The sequence below is a fragment of the Trachemys scripta genome, chromosome 16, assembly GCF_013100865.1.
Source record: "Trachemys scripta elegans isolate TJP31775 chromosome 16, CAS_Tse_1.0, whole genome shotgun sequence".
Taxonomy (NCBI): Eukaryota; Metazoa; Chordata; order Testudines; family Emydidae; genus Trachemys; species Trachemys scripta.
The window spans coordinates 11,961,625-11,978,382 of record NC_048313.1 but is presented as its reverse complement, the minus strand read 5'-3'; the positions used below and the strand labels follow the sequence as shown (position 1 = coordinate 11,978,382).

At 44.1% G+C, this 16,758-nt stretch overlaps 1 protein-coding gene across 2 annotated transcripts in view; it reads right to left on the bottom strand.

The window, feature by feature from the left end:
- SCN8A (sodium voltage-gated channel alpha subunit 8) overlaps positions 1 to 16,423 on the bottom strand; it is a 115,591-nt gene extending 99,168 nt beyond the window's left edge. For both annotated transcript variants that reach the window (XM_034792118.1, XM_034792119.1), the window contains exon 1: positions 16,322 to 16,423. The gene's annotated coding sequence lies outside the window, so the exon portion shown is untranslated. The remainder of the gene's footprint in view (positions 1 to 16,321) is intronic.
- Positions 16,424 to 16,758: the final 335 nt, after the last annotated feature.

Here is a 16,758-nt window from a genome sequence, read left to right as displayed (position 1 = left end):
TTGGCTTGTGGGCAAGGCAGGCAGCATTCATCTTTGGTTGGATACCCTCCTTCCTAGACTCACCTTACAGCTAATCTCTTCTAACGGAGCAGAGTGCAGCCAGGACCTTGGGTTAGCGGCCCAACTTTCACGTGGTTTGGGGACTTTTCAATTCTGAAGTTTCCTTTCAAAATGTCCCACTCCACATATAAGTACGCAGAGCCACTGTGGCTCTACTGTGCAGGGAGAGGTAACAGGCCATTGACAGTGGGAGCATGCTGCAGATGTGACAAAATACTTCTTGACCAGGAGACAATCCTGCATGGAGGAAGATGGACTGGCTGTACCAAGACATCTCCACCCCTCCCCACAAATCCCTAACAGAGAACTAATGGCCTTGTCTACACTAGAAAATTGAACTATTCATAGTTGAGTGAGTTGGGTTGCATGGATTTAAGCACACAAGTCATCCTGAATGGTGTTAATGATGCCTAGGGGCTGCCCTGCATCCAGACTAGCTCTCACCTACACAATTTTATTCCCTATGGGCCTGAACTATTTGAGTGTCCAGTCAAGATTTTCAAGAGTGCATAAGTGATTTAGGAGCACAAGCCCCATTGAAAGGGGATTTGTGATTAGGTCTTCACAGCAGCTGGAAGTGGAATCACCAGATCAGGCAGACATACAGATACTAGTTCAGCTTCAGCTAGCACGGAAAAACAGCAGTGTGGCTGCGGCCGCACGGGCAGTGCCTCAGGCTAGCTGCCCAAATGTGCGCCCAGAGGGCTGGGCAGGACTGTACTCAGATGCTGAGCTAGCATGTGTACATCTACCTGAGGTGGAAATTACATCTCCCAACTCCTGCGTAGATGTACCCCAACTCTCTTCGATGCCTTTGAAAATCTCACCTCATGAGTTTAGTAGAGTTCAAAAAAGGACTGGACATTTATATAGATAATGAACACATCCAGAGACAAAACAGACATATTAATAAAGCAAAATCAAGAGCTTTGGAAGGGCTGTAAACCCTCCTCCTTCAGGGCAGATTTCAGAGACCCTTTGGGGACAGGAACCACCTTTTTGATCTGCATTTGTACAGGGCCTAGCACAATGGGGTTCTGATCCATGACTGGGGCTCCTAAGTGCTATCATAATACAAATAAATCACCTTTAATTAACGGGGATTAGAGAAGAAGCTTCCCTAGTATGGGGACAGGTTATCTCATAACTCATATCATCCCACTGCATGGTTTCTTGCACCTTCCTCTGAAGTTGGCCATTGTCAGAAACAGGACACTGGGCTAGACGGGCCACTGGTCTGATACAGTCCAGCAATTCCTATGGCCCACAAGTATCTATCCCACAGTTTCACAGCACAACTCCCAGAAGCAGTGTATTCTGGGAGACTTTGAATGGCCACTTGGAAGACAGCCGCAGGACTAATTGAACTAATCAACTAATATGTGCTCAGACCAGCACTAAAATAGTTCAGACCCAATATGTATCTAGTCCTGCTGAAGCACACCATGTTCCAATTTGCACTTAGCCTGGTAAGTTTCTCTAGCCTAGACAAAACCTATAAGAACGCTCAGCCAGAAGCCTTATTTTAAAAGCAACAAGCTCTGGCTGGGGTCTAAAGAAATCAATCAGAACAGAGGCTGGAATTTGTAGTAGAAAAGAGGAAGCATCAATGTTTTTATTGCTGGATGATGAAGAATTTAATATTTCGCAAATTCTAGCAAAGTGCCCTTGGCTACATGGCCTGTGCCATGGAATCAGTGGGAATGGTCTGAATTTTCCTTATTGAGAACAAACGAACATCAGGGGTTAAATCATGGCTTTACTCCCATTGACTTGAATGGAGCCAGGATTTCACGTTTAACATACAAAACACCTCCCCTTGGGCCTGTTTCGCTATTGCCCTGCACCTTGTCTGACCATCACACGCGCCCCCCCCCCCCCCCCCCCCCGAAGATTTAACCAGGAAGAAAAGCACTGCAGGTGAACTCTTCAGTTACCAAAAGTTCATTATGTTCACAAGTGCTCCCTACAGTCTACTTTCGGATGCCTTGTAAAGCATTATCATGAATTATTAAAGTCAATAAAATAAATTAAAACATATTTTGAGGCAATATCCGTGTTTCAATGCATTTGTTCATTTATTAATTTGCAATATTCGGCGATTCACAACGTGTCTCCCTGTTGTTTGTGTAGGGTCCACCTGTGTGAAATTGTATATATTTCACATACACACAGATGCGTGCATCTACGTATCAGTGTACACACGCATATGCACACACACTCCCTCTGGCCTACTCCTTTAAAATTAGACTGGACAAGATACTAGAAGTAAATTGAAGGGGAGAGTACTCTGCTGTCAGGGAGACAACCTCTATCGGACCTAAAATGTCTTTTCCATCTCCAGTAAATAAGATATACATACTCGACCAAGGTAATAAAGCGATCTATGATATGAGAGGGGTGGCCATGTGCTCAGTTGGCCAGCAGCACACTGCATGACCAAGAGCCCAAGGTGAACTTTGGACAAACCGCTACTTTTATGTCATGTGCCATGCAATTTTTTATGCTTGCACAAAGAAGACAGAATATTACTCACCAGGTCCCATCTCTTTTATAGTAACTTGTGTAGATCTCAGTTAATTTACTTCTTAGGGAGGAAAGGCTGAGTCAACAATGAAGTCCCAGCGAGTTTGGTTATCCTAGCCTGAGACACAGACTAAGCGGTGCACCAGGCTGGACCGACCTGGGAGTCTGCTCCGAAGCCCACTGAAGGCACTGGGAGTCTTTCCAATGGGCTTCAGAGCAGGGTCCTGAGTCCTGGAACAGTAACACAAGATGAATAACTTTCCCCATCCTGTTTATAAACACCTCTTTAGAAATGGAATCCCATTTCTCCTGCTTTGCCAAAACTGAACAAATCACTCCCATCTCCATGCTGCTGCTACTTTGAATCCCCAGGTGCCTCACCTTACCAGAACAAAAACAACAAGGAGTCCTTGGGGCACCTTAGAGATTAACAAATTTATTTGGGCATAAGCTTTTGTGGGCTAAAACCCACTTCATCAGATGCATGGAGTGAAGAATACACTAAGCAGTATATATATTACAGCACATGAAAAGATGGGAGTTGCCTAACCAAGTGGGGGGTCAGTGCTAACGAGGCCAATTCAATTAAGGTGGAAGTGGCCTATTCTCAACAGTTGACAAGAAGGGGTGAGTATCAGTAGAGGGAAAATTACTTTTTGTAGTAACCCATCCACTCCTTGCCAGGGCATTCCAGGTCTTCACCTAGTAGTGCATGCACCTCAAAGGTGCAAATCCAATCACTTCATAGACCTCAGACTGGGAGTCACTTTGGGCAGCAATCATCTTTCCATTATATACATGTACAGAGGCTAGCACAATGGGGTCCCTAGCCTGTCTACGGCAAACACACAGCAGGCCACTCTCCTAGCTTGTCTGAGGCTTTCTGAAGATGTTCTTTTGCTCTTAAGCTTTTAACAATACATCCAGTTGGCTTCAGCAAATGTTGCTACTTGACAGACACGGCTTTGTTTCAAGTCAGTAATAAATATGCTGAAGAGTCCCAGCCCCACCACAGAGTTTCCAATACTGGTGTCTTCCCACTACAACCCATGTTCAGTTTTGTTTACATTACACACCCAGGTTGGTCAAGAATTCAAACAGAACAGTGTGGTCTGGTGTTTAGGGCACTAAACTGGGAGTCCAGAGATCTGGACTCTATTCCTGGCTCTGCTATTGACCTAGGTGACCTTGGGTAAACTGCTTCACTTCCTACTGCCTCTGTTTCCTCTCCTATTCGCACAGCGTCTGTCTCGCCTGTTTAGAATGTAAACTCTTAGGGGGCAGGGACTGTCTCTTACTAGGTGTCTGTGCAGTCCTTTGATCTCAGTTGGGGCTTCTAGGCATGATCAAATACAAATATATAATAATACTGAACAAGAGACAGAGACCCTAGCAACTTGAAAACCACATTTCTGAACATTTATACCCACAGTTGTTACAAATATCTTCCAAGATTACTGTAATGGAAGGAGATTAATGAGAAGTAAAATATGTTTCTGTTTTTCCCCCTAGCCAGTTCATGTTGTGTATCTGACAGCACTTTATAGTTTCACTGTACAAACAGTGACGTTCTGTTGATGGTCAATTGCACTCCCTGTCTCATGCACTAGCATGGTGACATGACTCCCCTACAATGTGCTCTGTGGGGAGCTGAGTTGCAGGCTCTGCCCAGGGCTTTCAAGAGCATGCAGCAGCAAAGCTGAAACTGAACAAGCAGCAGGCCAAAGCCTGCACACAGTAGAAGGGGAAGGGAGGAGCAGTGTAGCTCCTGCACCTGCACAGACACCCCTAGCTATCAGAAAAGGAGCAGAAAAAAACCCTATATTTTTAAAAAGAGGAACTTTAAAAAAATCCTGGGGCAGCTATTTAAAAGGGGGCTCTATTAGAGATGTGAACATGTAGGAAACTAATATCAGGGGGTAGCCGTGTTAGTCTGTATCTACAAAAACAACAAGGAGTCTGGTGGCACCTTAAAGACTAACAGATTTAAGGTGCCACCAGACTCCTTGTTGTTTATGTAGGAAACTAGTCAGTCAATAGATATGGGCATAGAAAGTACGCTTATTAAGTTTGCAGATGATACCAAACTGGGAGGGATTGCAACTGCCTTGGAGGATAGGGTCAAAATTCAAAATGATCTGGACAAATTGGAGAAATGGTCTGAGGTAAACAGGATGAAGTTTAATAAAGACAAATGCAAAGTGCTCCACTTAGGAAGGAACAAATCAGTTTCACACGTACAGAATGGTAAGAGACTGTCTAGGAAGGAGTACGGCAGAAAGGGATCTAGGGGTTATAGTGGACCACAAGCTAAATATGAGTCAACAGTGTGATGCTGTTGCAAAAAAAGCAAATGTGATTCTGGGATGCATAACAGGTGTGTTGTGAGCAAGACACGAGAAGTCATTCTTCCGCTCTACTCTGCGCTGGTTAGGCCTCAGCTGCAGTATTGTGTCCAGTTCTGGGCACCGCATTTTAAAAAAGATGTGGAGAAATTGGAAAGGGTCCAGAGAAGATCAACAAGAATAATTAAAGGTCGTGAGAACATGACCTATGAAGGAAGGCTGAAAGAATTGGGTTTGTTTAGTTTGGAAAAGAGAAGACTGAGAGGGGACATGATAGCAGTTTTCAGGTATCTAAAAGGGTGTCATAAGGAGGTGGGAGAAAACTTGTTCATCTTAGCCTCTAAGGATAGAACAAGAAGCAATGGGCTTAAACTGCAGCAAGGGAGGTTTAGGTTGGACATTAGGAAAAAGTTCCTAACTGTCAGGGTGGTTAAACATTGGAATAAACTGCCTAGGGAGGTTGTGGAATCTCCTTCTCTGGAGATATTTAAGAGTAGGTTAGATAAATGTCTATCAGGGATGGTCTACACAGTATTTGGTCCTACCATGAGGGCAGGGGACTGGATTCGATGACCTCTCGAGGTCCCTTCTAGTCCTAGAGTCAGGGCCGGCTCCAGGCATCAGGCAACCAAGCACGTACTTGGGGTGGCACCTGTTAAGGGGCAGCCAATCTTGGGGTGGCGGGGGGCAACGCAGCGATCGGTGGTGGGGGGGGTTCCGGCAGCACGGCACTCGGCGGGGGGTGTTTGGCGGCGCTCTGCGCAAGGGGGTTCAGCAGCGCGGCGGGGGGGGCGGCGGTTGTTCGGCAGCATGGCTCTCGGTGGGGGGGGTGTTACGGCGGGGTGGCGCTTTTTTGCACTGCTTGGGGCGGCAAAAAAGTTAGAGCCAGCCCTGCCTAGAGTCTATGAATCTATGAATTTTAAAAAGATACATGTTGGCAGCAGTGTGCCTTGCCCAGCGTCAACAGAGCTGAGAACAGCAGAACCCAGACTTCTGGACTCCTGTCCTAGCCAATAGTCAGAGCTGCCTTTCATTTATCTCCAATCCCATGTGGGAACCTGGAGATTCATTCAGATTAAGCACTAAAATTTTGTGGTTCACATCCTCCCTTTTTAAAGGCCGACAATGGAAGGATGCCCAGTGATTAGGGCACTGACTTGGGACTCAGAAGACCCAGTGCAATTCTTTGCTCTGCCGCAGACATTCTGTGTGACTTTGGGAAGTCAGCCTCATTCCTTGTACAATGAGGGCAATAGCACTACCCAACTTTACCAAAAGCAATGTGAGAATAAACACATTAAAGAACCTGAGGTGCTCGCTACCATTGCAACAGAGGCCCTATATGCAACAAATAGAAGTCGAAGGGGAGAACGATCAGCATTCCAATCCTCTGTTATTATGCCAGATCCTCATAGTTCCCATAATATTCTGCGCATGAGCCATGCAGGCTAGTGATGTGCTGGGTTTAAACTGGCTGAGCAGCGCTAGTCGTGATGCCACCATTTTCATCCCTTCCTCTGTTCATAGTCAGAGCTTACTCAATTGGATAGAACCATGCTCACTTCTAGTGAAAGTCACTCCGAGGCTGAGAGCCAGCACAATGCCTACACACCACTCACTTTACTTAGATTGTCAGCTCTCTGGGGCAGGGACTGTCTTTTGGTTATGTTTGTACAGTGCCTAGTACAATGGGACTGTGGTCCATAACTGGGCTCCTAGGTGCTATGATAATACAAATAGTAAACAATCAAGTCTCATTTAAGCCATCAAGGATTACAGGATCCAGGGATCCACTGAAGAACAGGCCCCCACCTTCACAACTGTTGGCTGTAAAATTAGGCTCCTAAAACCCATATTTAGGCTACTACATAAGTGGCTTTATTTTTAAAGGTGCTAAACACTGACATGCCCTATTAGGTTTCCACAGGCATAGTGGGTACTCAACATCTCTGAAAAAAATCAAGACACTTATTTTAGGTACCTAATTATGGATTTTAGGAGACTAACACAAGGCCTCCACATCTGAACATTTTAGCCTATATCTGAGCCAGATCCTAAGCCGGTATAAATCAGCATCTCTGGTGCTGCACCGGTTTGCACAAGCTAAGGATCTGGCCACAATTTTTCATTTTAAACTGTTTGTGATAAGTTTTATTTTTAAAATGTTCTTCTTTCCTGTTTTCCAATGCCTTTCCTCAAGGTCCCATGTCAAAGCCACCTTCCCTTTGGCCAAACAAAACCAAATGTTGCCAGAACTGCCTCAACTAGCTAGAGGAGATATTTTACTATAGAGAACCACCATCCTGAAGGACTGAATTTGGTAGAAACAACGAGGAGTCCTTGTGGCACCTTAGAGACTAACACATTTATTTGGGCATAAGCTTTGTTGGGATGTAACTCACTTCATCAGATGCATGGAGTGGAAAATACAGTAAGCAGGATGCATCTGATGAAGTGGGTTATATCCCACAAAAGCTTATGCCCAAATAAATTTGTTCATCTCTAAGGTGCCACAAGGACTCCTTGTTGTTTTTACTGATACAGACTAACACACACGTTTTAAAGTTTATTTCATTTAAAGTTTTATCCTATCTTAAAATTTATATAGAATGATAGTCAAATTGACAGATATAAATGAACTGCGGGTAAGCTTCAATGAAAGAAATTAAGTTTTTACTTCAAATGCCTTAACAACCTATACTTTATGAGAGATCTAATGGAAGGCTTTTAAAATTATAAACAGATATTGAAAGAGGACTAAAGCAGACTAAATTAAGCTCTTTTCATGCCACAACACTAGGAAACCTCAAAGCCATGATCCAATAAACACACATATATACTCCTTCGGTTGCTGTAGTAAGCTTCCACACTACAGAGGCCTGTCTGGTAGCACATCACAGCTAACACAAAAGCAGTAGGAGAAACATGGAGCTGAGCCTTTCAGTTCTCCGTTTGTGAAGATCTTTACATGATGAAACACTGAAATGGCTATTGTCAGAAGATGCAGAAATGGAGAACTGTCAAGGAAGCATTTTGCTCCACATATTCCTAAGTAATAAACCAATCACTCTATGTCCATCATGTCCAGAGCAGAGGCCGTCTCTTATCTGCGTTTACACAGATAAGGGCCCAACCACTAATTGAGGCCTTTGGGCACTAACTATAAATGTTTATTCATACATAATGATAAATTATTTTAAAATTGTACAAAACTTTTCTACAGCTTCCATTCTAAAAAATACTCAGCATGCAGTAAGTAAAGTAAGATGGAACATCTTAACATGATGACTACTATCTGCACCTTTCTTCAGCAAACTCCCCTGTGCACCTAATTTATCATGCTACTATTCAGTGTGCTAATCCCAAAGTATCACAGCCAGCAAATTACAAAGATGAGGCAGTTTAATCAAACAAACTCTTTGGGGGATCTCTTTTGCCTTGAGACTTCCATTGTGTCTATCGGGAAAGAGCAGATTTCAAAAGAGCTCAGAACCCAACAGTTCCCATTTAGGCACTGTAATAAATGGCCATATTTTCAATGGATATCAGCTCCCGGCAGCCACCATTGCTCTCAATGGTGGGGGTGTACTTTTGTGAAATGGGAGATTTTCTGTTGTTCTCAATGTGGAGCTGCTGGAAGCTAGGAACTTTTGAAAAACTGGCCAAACTGTCTTTTAACCTCGCCACAAAATGGTCAGCAATGGTCTTAGAATGAAGGCATAATTCTTCCTTGTTTAGCTTTTTTAAAAATTGTTAATTTCATGCTTTTTAAAGGTATCAGATTAATGGCACAGGCGTCCCCACCCGCAGCAGGATACAAGTACCTCCCACTGAAATGAGGAGACTGATGTTCTATTTCTCAGAGAAAAAGAGCATGAGCAGTGGTAGATCAGACTACCCCATGCAGCTTTGCCAAGCACCTCAATCCTGTGCTGCAGGGAACACGTTTAGGCATGGAGGGGGAAGTTAGTCCCAATGGCCTCCTTCTGAGATTTCCAAAAGGGGACACAGTTGGTGCCAATTTTCCTGGAGGTTTTCTCACTAGGCACTGAACTGTGATCACAAGTTCATTCCAACAGGTCAAGCAACAAACAGATTGGAAAAGTTTTCAATCAACTCTGCATTCAAATCTGTAGCCTAGGGGTTACAGACTATGATTCCACAAAAATGAGGATGTTAGTAAACAGAAATTAAAAGGTATGGTGCCAAAAGTGAAATCCCTGCAAGCTGCATGGAGACTTTTTAAAGACACTGTAATAGAGGCTCAACTTAAATGTATACCCCAGATTGAAAAACAGAGAATCAAAAAAGTGCCACTGTGGCTAAACAATAAAGTAAAAGAAGCAGTAAGAGGCAAGAAGGCATCCTTTAAAAAGTGGAAGTTAAATACTAGTAAAAAGGAAAGTAAAAAGGAGCATAAACTCTGGCAAGTGAAGTGTAAAAATATAATTAGGAAGGCCAAAAACAATTTGAAGAACAGCTAGCCAAAGACTCAAAAAAATAATACCAAAACCAAAATTTAAGTACATCAGAAGCAGGAAGCCTGCTAAACAATCAGTGGGGCCACTGGACAATCGAGATCCTATAAGAGCACACAAGGATGATAAGGCTATTACGGAGAAACTAAATGAATTCTTTGCATTGGTCTTCACGGCTGAGAATGTGAGGGAGATTCCCAAACCTGAGCCATTCTTTTTAGATGATACATCTGAGGAACTGTCCCAGATTGAGGTGTCATTAGAAGAGATTTTGGAATAAATTGATAAATTAAACAGCAATAAATCACGAGGACCGGATGGTATTCACCCAAGAGTTCTGAAGAAACTCAAATGTGAAATTGCAGAACTACAGTTTGTAACCTATCATTTAAATCAGCTTCTGTACCAAGTGATTGGAGGATAGCTAATGTGATGCAAATTTTTAAAAAGGGCTCCAGAAGTGATCCCAGCAATTACAGACTGGTAAACCTGACTTCAGTACCAGACAAACTGATTGAAACTATAGTAAAGAACAGAATTTCAGACACATAGATCAACATAATTTGTTGGGAAAGTCAACACGATTTTTGTAAAGGGAAATCATTCCTCACCAATCTACTAGAATTCTTTGAGGGGATCAACAAGCATGTGGACAATGGGGATTCAGTGGATATAGTGTACTTAGATTTTCAGAAAAAGAGGTAAACAGTGAGATGGCAAAATTTGCAGATGACACAAAACTACTCAAGATAGTTAAGTCCAAAGCAGACTGCGAAGAGCTACAGAAGGATCTCACAAAACTGGGTGACTGGGCAACAAAATGGCAGATGAAATTCAATGTTGATAAATGCAAAGTAATGCACATTATGTTTTCCAATCCCAACTATACATATAAAATTATGGGGTCTAAATTAGCTGTTAGCACTCAAGAAAGAGATCTTGGCGCCATTGTGGATAGTTCTCTGAAAACATCCACTCAATGTGCAGCACCAGTCAAAAAATCTAACAGAATGTTGGGACTCATTAAGAAAAGGATAGATAATAAGACAGAAAATATCATATTGCCTCTATATAAAATCCATGGTACTCCCAAATCTTGAATACTGCGTGCAGATGTGGTCGCCCCATCTCAGAAAAGATATATTGGAATTGGAAAAAGTTCACAAAAGGGAAACAAAAATGATTAGGGATATGGAACAGCTTCTATATGAAGAGAGATTAATAAGATTGGGACTTTTCATCTTGGAAAAAAAGATGACTAAGGGGAGATATGATAGAGGACTATAAAATAATGACTGGTGTGCAGAACGTAAATAAGGAAGTGATATTTACTCCTTCTCATAACACAAGAACTAGGAGTCACCAAATGAAATTAATAGGCAGCAGTTTAAAAAAAAAAAAAAAAAAGGAAGTATTTCTTCACACACCGCCCAGTCAACCTGTGGAACTCTTTGCCAGAGGATGTTGTGAAGGCCAAGACTATAACAGGGTTCAAAAAAGAACTAAATAAATTCATGGAGGATAGGTCCATCAATGGCTATTATCCAGGATGGGCAGGAATGGTGTCCCTAGCCCCTGTTTGCCAGAAGCTGGGAATGGGCGACAGGGGATGGATCACTCCATGATTACCTGCTCTGTTCATTCCCACTGGGGCACCTGGGACTGGCCACTGTTGGAAGAGAGGATACTGGGCTTCATGGACCTTTGGTCTGACCCAATATGGACATTCTTATGTTCCTAATACCAGTTACCTGAGCCCCCCTGTCCAGTCTACTGTATGTTTTCTGTAACCATCTGCATGTGAATTCCCCTTGCAAATAACCTGATTTTCATTTTTAAACGCTTTTGTTTTGATTTCACCTTGTATTCTTTAACCCAGATCATTTATTTGAACAAATCAATTGGTTCATTGATTCCAGTGTATTTGCTTATTTCAATGACCATTACAACCTCCTCAGCAAAAAGGCAATCAATAATGAATGTGAGTCACATGCCAGCATGGGCAGTATATGCCCTAGGATTTACATACAACCTTCAGTGCTGATGACATCTTAAGCCACTGAAGAATAGTAAGCATCAGTTTATATTCACGGAAGAGTCACATCAGTTCATATTTTAAAAGCACATAAAAAGTCAAACAACTCAATTTTAAACAAAGCAACTAAGAATATGGAGGAGGGATTGTATGTTTTCAGAATTTTGATCTATTCATGACTCTCTCTCTCTCATCATAGACTACTTTACTTGATTTTTTTATTTTATTTTAACTGAGAATGAAATGAGGATGCATGTTTCTCATTTCTAAACACACCCAATCACTCTTCCTGCTACTGTTTATCAGGCATAGGTTTCTTTGTTGGGAAGTCCCCACATGGTTACCCCAGCACCTCTAAGGAACACTGGATCAATACTATAGGAAAATTACAACATCTGTATCATGATCTGGTTATCGTCCACAGATAGAAGTTTAGACAACAGGTTAAGTTACTTGTGATGGGACTAGTCCTTTCACCGAATACTAACCAGGCTACAGGTGTTGCAACTTATAAACAAAGATCAAGTGTACAAATCTTATAATTATAATTAACAATCCTATCTGAACACCCTGAAGGATGTTTGACTGAAATTACTGATATCCAAGGTTCATCTGAGATGCCTGGCATTTTACTTATCATAGCTACACATAATATGATCTTCTAAAGACCTGTAATAAATAGCATGACAATATTTATACATTAGCAACCCCAGGGCTGTAAACAAGTCAACATTATTGAAATTATATCTCAGAAAAGCATTACGATCATTTTAAGCAGCTTTCTACTACTCAGTTCACTAGAAAGGAACAAACTCTAGCAAATCAAGTGTAGAAGTAGAATTAGACAGGCCAAAAAAGAATTTGAAGAGCAACTAGTAAAAGATGCAAAAACTAACAGCAATTTTGTTTTTTTACTATATCAGAAGCAGGAACCCTGCCAAACAATCAGTGGAGCCAATGGACGATTGAGGTGCTAAAGGAGCACTGAAGGAAGACAAGGTCATTGCAGAGAAGTTAAACAATTCTTCGCATTGGTCTTCACTGCAGAGGATGGGCGGGAGATATCCACACCTGAGCCATTCTTTTTAGGTGACAAATCAGAGGAATTGTCCCAGACTGAGATGTCAATAGAGGAGGTTTTGGAACAAAATGAGACATTAAACAGTAATAAGTCACCAAAACCAGATGGTATTCACACAAGAGTTCTGAAAGAACTCAATTATGAGATTGCAGAACTACTAACTACTGGATGTAACCTAATGCTTAAATCATCCTCTGTACCAGTTAACTAGAGGATACCTAATGTAATGCTGTTATGTTTTTAAATGGCTCCAGAGGTGATCCTGGCAATTACAGATCAGTAAGCCTAACTTCAGTACCAGGCAAATTGGTAGAAGCTAACAAAAGAAGAATCAGACACATAGATGAACACAATGTGTTGGGGAAGAGTCAACATGGCTTTTGAAAAGGGAAATTGTGTCTCACTAGTCTATTAGAATTCTTTTAGGGGGTCAAACATGTGGACAAGGATGATCCAGTGGATATAATGTACTTGGACTTTCAGAAAGCCTTTGATAAAGTCTCTCAACAAAGGCTCTTAAGCAAAGTAGGCACTCATGGGATAAGAAGGAAGGTCTTCTCATGGATTAATAATTTATTAAAAGACAAGAAACAAAGGGTAGGAATAGATGGCCAGTTTTCACAGTGGAGAGAGGTAGATAATGGGGCCACCCAAAGATCGGTACTGGGATCAGTTCTGTTCAACATTTGCATAAAAGATATAGGAAAAGGGGTACACAGTGAGGTGGCAAAGTTAAAATTATTCAAGATAGGTAAGTCCAAAGCTGACTGCAACAAGTTACAAAGGGATCTCACAAAACTGGATGACTGGGCAACAAAATTCCTTGTTGATAAATGCAAAGTAATGCACATTGGAAACATAATCCCAGCTATACATATGAAATGATGGGTTCTGAATAGCTGTTACCACTGACGAGAGAGATCTTGGAGTCATTATGGATAGTTCTCAGAAAATATCTGCTTAATGTGCAGCAGCAGTCAAAAAGCTAAGAAACTGCTGGAAACCACTAGGAAAGGGATAGATAATTAGGCAGAAAATATGATTCCACTATATAAAACCATTGTATGCCCACATCTTGAATACTGTGTGCAGTTCTGGTTGCCCCATCTCAAAAAAAGATATATTAGAATTGGAAAAAGTACAGAGAAGGGCAACAAAAACGATTAGGGGAATGGAGCAACTTCCACCTGAGGGGAGATTTAAAAAACAGGGACTGTTCATCTTAAAAAAAGAAATTATTAAGGGCAGATATGATAGAGGTCTATAAAATCATGAATAGTGTGGAGAAAGTGAATAAGGAAGTGTTATTTACCTCTTCACATAACACATGAACCAGGGGTTACCCAATGAAATTAAAAGCCAGCAGATTTAAAACAAACATAATACTTCTTCACACAATGCACTCGTTGACAGGGGATGTAATGAGGCCACAGATATAACTGAATTCAAGAAATTAGTAGATAAGTTCAAGGAGGAAAGGTCCATCAATGGCTATTAACGAAAATAGTCAGGGACACAATCCATGCTCATGGAGACCCTAAATCTCTGATGACTGAAGCTGGCAGTAGAAGACAGGAATGGATCACTCCATCATTGCCCTGTTCTGTTCACTCCCGCTTAAGCATCTGGCCCTGGCCGCTGTCAGAAGACAGGATACTGGGCTCCATGGATTATTAGTCTGACCCAGTGAGGCCATTCTTGAATTCTAGATAAGAATTTCTGGTAGCATAATATCACTGTGAGCAGCTTCCACTAGCCTCAGAAAAGGAGAAAAACCTAAAACGTTATGAATTTGTGACCAATAATTGGGCCCGGGTATGAACCCAGCTTCCACAAACACACTGTAGGGAGCAATGCAGCTAGGAGGAGGAAGTGATGCAGGAGCCCTTTTCTGTTTCCAGGGAACTGTCCATTTCAGCACCACACACCTGAAGCCCACAACAAACCCAAAAAGCCTAAGAGACCTCCCCTGTCCCAGTGCCACAGAAACTCCAGCAGATGGGGCAAGAAGGAAGTTAAATAAGCTTCAAAATATTTTATACACATATAATCAGTCACTAACAAAGGGAAAATCAAACCCCTAAAAACAGTCACCATGAAAGGAAATAAAATAAGACTATAATTATTTGTTGCTTAGCATTACACGCACAGAGGTTGGACATGTCTTGTACCTTGATTTGTTTTTACAAGAGCTTCCATCCCATAGTATAGAAAATACACAAGTTACACCGCCTTCCTCCACCCCAATACACACAGATGATCAAATCTTAAAGGGCTGTGAGGAATACACAGAAAACTTTTAATACTTTCTCCCCTTTCCCTCAAAGGATACTACTGGTCTCTGGGCAGAGGGGCCTGTCTTTGCCTCTACCCAACCAAACCCTTTTTCCAGTGTAACGTGCATGACCTAGGGGTCTCGCGTTCCCAGCCTGAGCGTTACAAGGGCCAGGTTAGGAGTCAGCGTGCCATGGGAATATGCTCCTCACCCCCCAGACAACGGCCCCACCGGAAAACTACTCCTAAGCAATGTCATGCCAAGTATGTGCAGCACACAGAGCATCTGCAGGGAAAGCAGGGATTAAACCTACCACGCCCGCAGTCTCTTCCCAACATTCCTGGAGGTAGCCGCTTGACAGAAGTGTTGCCAAGGGCCCCCCTACCGCCTTTTCAGACTTTACCTTTGATCATCAGCAGCGCTGGCTGTGGAGTGCTCCTTCCAGCGTCCCCACCCCCACATCAGGTGGGTGTCATTTGCACCAGGAAGAAAGGGAGGGGACTCTCGCCCTGTCTTTAAGACTTGCAAACATGCACAAAACAAACCCATGCCACTTAAAAACCCTGCACCCCCTCCCAAAAACCTTAGTGCAATAGGGGGCCCAAAGAAAGAAACGGGGGTACCAAGACCTATATCGGGTTAAAACCTCCAGACCACTCCTCGCGTCTCTCCCCCTCTGCCCCCGGCTGGGGGGGGGGCGGCTGAGGTTTGAAGGGGAGGGCAGACGGGGCGCACCAGCTCGGCAGCTAGAGAAGGGTTGGAAACACCGAGACTGAGTGGGGAGTCCGGGCTGGGGGTGGGCTATGGGCAGGCGTCCCAGATTCGGGGGACTGGCATGGAGAGGGGGCCTGGATGGAGCCCAGGCCGCTGGTAGGATTGAGGGTGGGCGGACTGGGTGGGGGAATGCACCATCTCCCCGGCTGTTGGGGCGGGGGCTGTCGCAGCTGCAGGAGAGGTACCCCGGCCCAGGGGCCGAGAGGCAGCCCTCGCCCTCGCCCGCCCCCCGTGCAGACGGGGGAGCCAAGCTGCAGCTGGGGCTGGGGGAAGGAGGCCCGGCTTCCCCCAGCTGGGGAAGGCAAAGGCGCTAACCCGCAGCCCCAGGCGCCCCAGTGCCGGCTAGGATCCCAGGCTGCTGGGACAAGGGGATGGAGGCTGGGGACACACTCAGCAGAGACCCCCCCCCCCCATGCAGACTAAGAGGGATGCAGCGCAGGAAAACTACCCCCCGGTACCACACGAGCAGCTGGCAGGCGGCCCTGTGCTCCCCAATGCAGTCGAGGGGTTGGTGCTGCTAGGACAGACAGGTTTGGAGAGAAGGGACACCCTGGCACCCCAGTTAGGTAGGCTGCAGAGGAACCGGCCCCCAATGCAAGTAAGGAGCTGCCGGTGCTGGAAAATCGCTCTGCGGCAAAACCCCCGCCTGGAGGGGGGAAAGGGGGTGGCAACAAATCAAATGGGGGCAGGGGTTTGCGAGACCCTCCGCGCGCCTCGCCGGGGTCCCGGGCTGGGGATGCAACTTACTGTGGCTACGGCACTAGCGCGACTCCCGCAAGGCGTTGCTGGACTGCAGAGGTGGGGAAGCTGCGGGAGAAACTGCGGTTGTCGCCATCTTAGTGCGCTGCCTCCCCTGCCTTCCCCCCAGTGCAGCGTGCAGTTCCCTTGCATAATTGATGACTCTCAGCAGAATGGTTAGGGAGCGTGTCAAAAATCTCTGCACTCGCCTCCATCCCCACACCCTCCCCCTTGGCAGCCCAGGGATCATGCATCCAGCAACTCGGAATTTGGACGGGAGGGAGGGCTAGGGATTCCAAGGGAGGCGGAGGGTAAGAGGAACCCCCTCTCTCCAAGTAAAATTCCCCACCAAGTGTTCACTGCTATGACAATAGGGGTGGTTCCCCGGGTGTGCACAGTATTGGGTCCTGGGTAGCTGGTGGATCACTTAAGCAGATGGAGATAAA